This window comes from Stenella coeruleoalba, assembly GCF_951394435.1.
Source record: "Stenella coeruleoalba genome assembly, chromosome: 8".
Taxonomy (NCBI): Eukaryota; Metazoa; Chordata; class Mammalia; order Artiodactyla; family Delphinidae; genus Stenella; species Stenella coeruleoalba.
In genome coordinates this window covers 67,855,135-67,861,484 of record NC_137154.1, presented here as the reverse complement: position 1 = coordinate 67,861,484, position 6,350 = coordinate 67,855,135, and the positions used below count along the sequence as shown (strand labels likewise).

Here is a 6,350-nt window from a genome sequence, read left to right as displayed (position 1 = left end):
TTTAAAGTCTATTTTGTCTGATATGAGAATTGCTACTCCAGCTTTCTTTTGGTTTCCATTTGCATGAAATATCTTTTTCCATCCCCTTACTTTCAGTCTGTATGTGTCTCTAGGTCTGAAGTGGGTCTCTTGTAGACAGCAAATATATGGGTCTTGTTTTTGTATCCATTCGGCCAATCTGTGACTTTTGGTGGGAGCATTTAGTGCATTTACATTTAAGGTAATTATTGATATGTATGTTCCTATTCCCATTTTCTTAATTGTTTTGTGTTCGTTATTGTAGGTCTTTTCCTTCTCTTGTGTTTCTTGCCTAGAGAAGTTCCTTTAGCAGTTGTTGTAAAGTTGTTTTGGTGGTGCTGAACTCTCTCAGCTTTTGCTTGTCTATAAAGGTTTTAATTTCTCCATCAAATCTGAATGAGATCCTTGCTGGGTAGAGTAATCTTGGTTGCAGGTTTTTCTCCTTCATCACTTTAAATATGTCCTACCAGTCCCTTCTGGCTTGCAGAGTTTCTGCTGAAAGATCAGCTGTTAACCTTAAGGAGATTCCCTTGTGTGTTATTTTTGCCTTGCTGCTTTTAATATGTTTTCTTTGTATTTAATTTTTGACAGTTTGATTAATATGTGTCTTGGCGTATTTCTCCTTGGTTTATCCTGTATGGGACTCTCTGTGCTTCCTGGACTTGATTAACTATTTCCTTTCCCACATTAGGGATGTTTTCAAATATAATCCCTTCAAATATTTTCTCAGTCCCTTTCTTTTTCTCTTCTTCTTCTGGAACCCCTATAAATCGAATGTTGGTGCATTTAATGTTTTCCCAGAGGTCTCTGAGACTGTCCTCAGTTCTTTTCATTCCTTTTTCTTTATTCTGCTCTGCAGTAGTTATTTCCACTATTTTATCTTCCAGGTCACTTTTCCGTTCTTCTGCCTCAGTTATTCTGCTATTGATCCCATCTAGAGTATTTTTCATTTCATTTATTGTGTTGTTCATCATTGTTTGTTTCATCTTTAGTTCTTCTAGGTCCTTGTTAAATGTTTCTTGCATTTTGTCTATTCTATTTCCAAGATTTTGGATCATCTTTACTATCATTATTCTGAATTCTTTTTCAGGTAGACTGCCTATTTCCTCTTCATTTGTTACGTCTGGTGGGTTTTTATCTTGCTCCTTCATCTGCTGTGTGTTTTTCTGTCTTCTCATTTTGCTTATCTTACTGTGTTTGGGGTCTCCTTTTTGCAGCCTGCAGTTTCGCAATTCCCGTTGTTTTTGGTGTCTGTCCCCAGTGGCTTAGGTTGGTTCAGTGGGTTGTGTAGGCTTCCTGGTGGAGGGGACTAGTGCCTGTGTTCTGGTGGATGAGGCTGGATCTTGTCTTTCTGGTGGGCAGGTCCACGTCTGGTGGTATGTTTTAGGTTGTCTGTGGACTTATTATGATTTTAGGCAGCCTCTCTGCTAATGGGTGGGGTTGTGTTCCTGTCTTGCTAGTTGTTTGGCATAGGATGTTCAGCACTGTAGCTTGCTGGTCGTTGAGTGAAGCTGGGTCCTGGTGTTGAGATGGAGATCTCTGGGAGATTTTCACCGTTTGATATGATGTGGAGCTGGGAGGTCTCTTGTGGACCAGTGTCCTGAAGTTGGCTCTCCCACCTCAGAGGCACAGCACTGACTCCTGGCTGCAGCATCAAGAGCCTTTCATCCACATGGCTCAGAATAAAAGGGAGAAAAAGTAGAAAGAAAGAATTAGTAGAAGTAGAAAGAAAGAAAGAAAGAAAGGAGAGAGGGAGGGAGGCAGGGAGGAAGGAAGGAAGGAAGGAAGGAGGGAAGGAAGGAAAAAAGAAAGAAAGAAGATAAAGTAAAATAAAATAAAGTAAGATAAAATATAATAAAGTTATTAAAATAAAAAATAATTATTAAGTGAAAAAAACAAAACAAACAAAAAAAAGGATAGCTAGAACCCTAGGACAAATGGTGGAAGCAAAGCTATACAGACAAAATCTCACACAGAAGCATACACATACACACACTCACAAAAAGAGGAAAAGGGGAAAAAATCATAGATCTTGCTCTCAAAGTCCACCTCCTCAATTTGGGTTGATTGGTTGTCTATTCATGTATTCCACAGAGGCAGGGTACATCAAGTTGATTGTGGAGCTTTAATCCGCTGCTTCTGAGGCTGCTGGGAGAGATTTCCCTTTCTCTTCTTTGTTCTCACAGCTCCCAGGGCCTCAGCTTTGGATTTGGCCCCGCTTCTGCGTGTAGGTCGCTAGAGGGCGTTTGTTCTTCGCTCAGACAGGACGGGGTTAAAGGAGCCGCTGATTCGTGGGCTTTGGCTCATTCAGGCCGGGGGGAAGGAGGGGAACGGAGTGCGGGGCGAGCCTGCGGCGGCAGAGGCCGGCATGACGTTGCACCAGCCTGAGACGCGCCGTGCGTTGTCCCGGGGGAGTTGTCCCTGGATCCCGGGACCCTGGCAGTGACGGGCTGCACAGGCTCCCCGGAAGCGGGGTGTGGAGAGTGACCTATGCTCGCACACAGGCTTCTTGGTGGCGGCTGCAGCGGCCTTAGCGTCTCATGCCCGTCTCTGGGGTCTGCGCTTTCAGCCGCGGCTCCCGCCCGTCTCTGGAGCTCCTTTAAGCAGCGCTCTTAATCCCCTCTCCTAGCGCACCAGGAAACAAAGAGGGAAGGAAAAGTCTCTTGCCTCTTCGGCAGGTCCAGACTTTTCCCCGGACTCCCTCCCGGCTAGCTGCGGCGCACTAACCCCCTGCAGGCTGTGTTCACGCCGCCAACCCCAGTCCTCTCCCGGCGCTCCGACAGAAGCCGGAGCCTCAGCTCGCAGCCCCGTCCGCCCCGGTAAGTGAGCAGACAAGCCTCTCGGCCTGGTGAGTGCCGGTCGGCCCTGATCCTCTGTGTGGGAATCTCTCCGCTTTGCCCTCCGCACCCCTGTTGCTGTGCTCTCCTCTATGGCTCTGAAGCTTCCCCCTCCGCCACCCGCAGTCTCCGCCCGCGAAGGGGCTTCCTAGTGTGTGGAAAACTTTCCTCCGTCACAGCTCCCTCCCACAGGTGCAGGTCCCGTCCCTATCCTTTTGCCTCTGTTTATTTTTCTTTTGCCCTACCCAGGTACGTGGGGGGTTTCTTGCCTTTTGGGAGGTCTGAGGTCTTCTGCCAGTGTTCAGGAAGTGTTCTGTAAGAGTTGTTCCACGTGTAGATGTATTTCTGGTGTATCTGTGGGGAGGAAGGTGATCTCCACGTCTTACTCTTCCGCCATCTTTCCGGAAGCCTCCTCAGGTAACTCTTGATTGTTCCAATTTCTCAAAAATTTGGACACTTTGACTGCCTCTATAACATCTCTTTCACGCTGCCTGTCTCAAAGCTCCCGCCCCTGCTCCTCCTGCTTTCTTTACTGTACAGTTCTTTGAGTTTTGGAAAATTTATACAGCCATGTAACCGCTACCACAATTCAGATAAAGAACAGTTTTATTGCTCCAAAATAGTCCCCAGTGCAGTTTTGTAGTCACCCATTCTCCCACTCTCATGTCTGGCAATCAGTGATCTGTTTTCTGTTCCTATAATTTTGCCTTTGCAAGAATGTCATTTCAATGAAATCATGCAGTATGTAGTCTTTTTATGGCTTCTTTCATTCAGTAGAATTCATTGGAGATGCAATTATATTGTTGTGTGTCTCAAATGCGTTTGTTTCTTTTTACTGTTGAGTAGTATTCCATCTTACAGATATACTGGGGGTTTATCTATTCCCCAGCTGAGAGACACTTGAATTGTTTCTGGTTTGGGGCAATTAACAGATAAAGCTGCTCTAAACATCTGTGTGCATCTTTTTGTTTAAACATAGGTTTTCATTCACTTGGGTTAATATTTGGTAATGGAATTTCTAAGTTGTATGGTAAGTGTATGTTGAACTTTATAAGGAACTGTCAAAATATTTCCCAAAAGTGACTGTATTTTTTGCATTTCTCTGAGAACTGTTTGAGAGTCCCACTTACTCTACATCCTCATCAGTACTTGATGTTGTCAGATTTTTTAAATTAGATTTCATTCTAATAGTTATATAGTTATATTTTATTGTGGTTTTAATTTGCACTTCTCTAGTGACTATTGATGTTGAGCATCTTTTCATGTACTTGGTTGCAATATGAAGTGTCTACTCGGAGCATCTTTTCATGTACTTGGTTGCAATATGAAGTGTCTACTCGGAGCATCTTTTCATGTACTTGGTTGCAATATGAAGTGTCTACTCAAATATCTCCCCATTTTCAATTTGGTTGTCTGTTTTATTATTGAATTTTGAGAGTTCTTTATATAATCTGGTTACAAATTCTTTATTAGAAATATGATTTGTAAATGTTTTCTCCCTCTCTATGGCTTGTCTCTTTTCATTCTGACATTGTATTTCAAAGAGTAGATGTTCTTAATTTCGATGAAGTCCAATATATCAAATATTTTCTTTATGGATTTTGCTTTGGGTGTTTTATCTAAAAAATCATTGTTTACCTCAAGAACACAACAATTTTTTTTTACATTTTCTTTTAGAAGTTTTATAGTTTTAGGTTTTACATTTAGGTCTCTGATCCATTTTGAGTTAATTTTTGTATAGACTGAGAGGTATGAATTGAGGTTCATTAAAAAAACAAAATTTCCCCATTGTTATCTGATTGTCTCTGCACCATTTGTTGAACTGACTTTTCTTTCTCTATTGAATTGTCTTTGCACCTTCATAAAAAACTAATTGATACTATATGTGTGCATCTATTTCTGGACTCTCCATTCTGTTCCATTTATTTATATGTATTTCTTCTCACCAACATCGGACTGTCTTGATTTCTCTAGTTTTATAGTAGGTTTGGATATTGGGTAATGTGAAACTTCCAACTTTACACTTTTTTTCCAAAAAGTTTTAGACTACTCTAGTTTCTTTGCCTGTCTACATAAATTTTAGAATGTTTGTTGATTTCTTTAAAAAAATCTTCTTGGGATTCTGATTAGGATTCCATTAATTCTGTAGACCAGTTTGGAGAGAACTAATATAACAATTTTGAATATTCCATTCTTTGAACTGGTATATCACTCCATTTATTTAGATCCTCTTTGATTTCATTCATCAATATTTTATAGTTTTTAGCATACAGATCTTACACTTACTTTGTAATATTTGTACACATATATTTCATTTTCTGGTCCTATTGAAAATGGTACTTCAAAAAATTTAAACTTCTGATTATTCACTACTAGTATATTATTAAATTTTTATATTGACATTGTATTCTTCAGCTTTGATACTCACTAATTAGTTTTAATAGCTTTTTAAAAGGTCTGAAATTTTCTATATCATGCCTATACAATCATGTCATTTGCAAGTAGAGACGGTTGTATGTCTTTCCAATGTGTATACCTTATTTTTTCTTGCATCTCTACTACATATATTTTTATTTAGCCCATTGTTCTAGCCTGTGAAGAACTTTGGAATCATGAAAGTGTCATCTATTTTTTTCACCGTTGATCAGAAAGTTCACCAATTCCTCATCCTAGTTTTTATTTAAAAGTACTGAACTGGATAATTTTTGTAAACAAAACAAAACAAACCCACTTTATATTAGGAGAAATTTAAAGCATCTATAGATGTGGAAAAATAGTATAATGAACACCTCACTCCCATCACAAAACTTCAAAAGCTATCAACACATGGCCAGCCATGCTCCTTCAGTACCTCTACTGATTCCCTCTTTGTGTCCTTACCTTCCGGTTATTTTAAACAACATATTATTTTCAGATAGAGATTTGATAGTGAACTCCTCCACTATGCTATAAGCTATACAGAGTAGGGAATGATGTCTTATTTATAATTTTATGTCCACTGTAAAGCTCAGCACATGGAATATATGTTCAAGATATTTTTGTTGAATGAAACGTTTATGGAATCTCTCACTTCAGTATAGTGCTAGATGCCCTTTCTCCCTTTGCTTTTTGAAAATCTGTCTAGTTTACTTTGAGGTCCTTTTCTATATTTAGTTATTTATACAATCTTCTTTTCAAAGTATTTTATTTGACACTTATGACAAAATATAAGTAATGCATATGTATCAAAGCATAGTAATGCATGTGTACTTAACACCCAACTCAAGTACCAGAATTTCACAGAGTCACTGGACCGCTATGCTCCCCATCTTTTCTAGAGATAATCTCTATTGTGAATTTTATCATTCATATTTTAAATAGTTACATACATATGTAGATGTACATCTTTAACAAGCATATTTTTTAGTTTTGCTCAGTTTTGAGGCTTGTAAAAATGCTATCATGTAGTTAAGTGTCTGCAAATTATAATTTTTAAAATAACAGCATTCAGACAAT

General features: G+C 39.4%; 1 long non-coding RNA gene across 1 annotated transcript in view; it reads left to right on the top strand.

The window, feature by feature from the left end:
* The first annotated feature begins 2,167 nt into the window (after positions 1-2,167).
* The window catches only part of LOC307190518, a 34,102-nt gene continuing 29,919 nt past the window's right edge, over positions 2,168-6,350 (top strand). Inside the window, exon 1 of the long non-coding RNA XR_013829483.1 lies at positions 2,168-2,837. This is a non-coding gene — a long non-coding RNA (uncharacterized lncRNA). The remainder of the gene's footprint in view (positions 2,838-6,350) is intronic.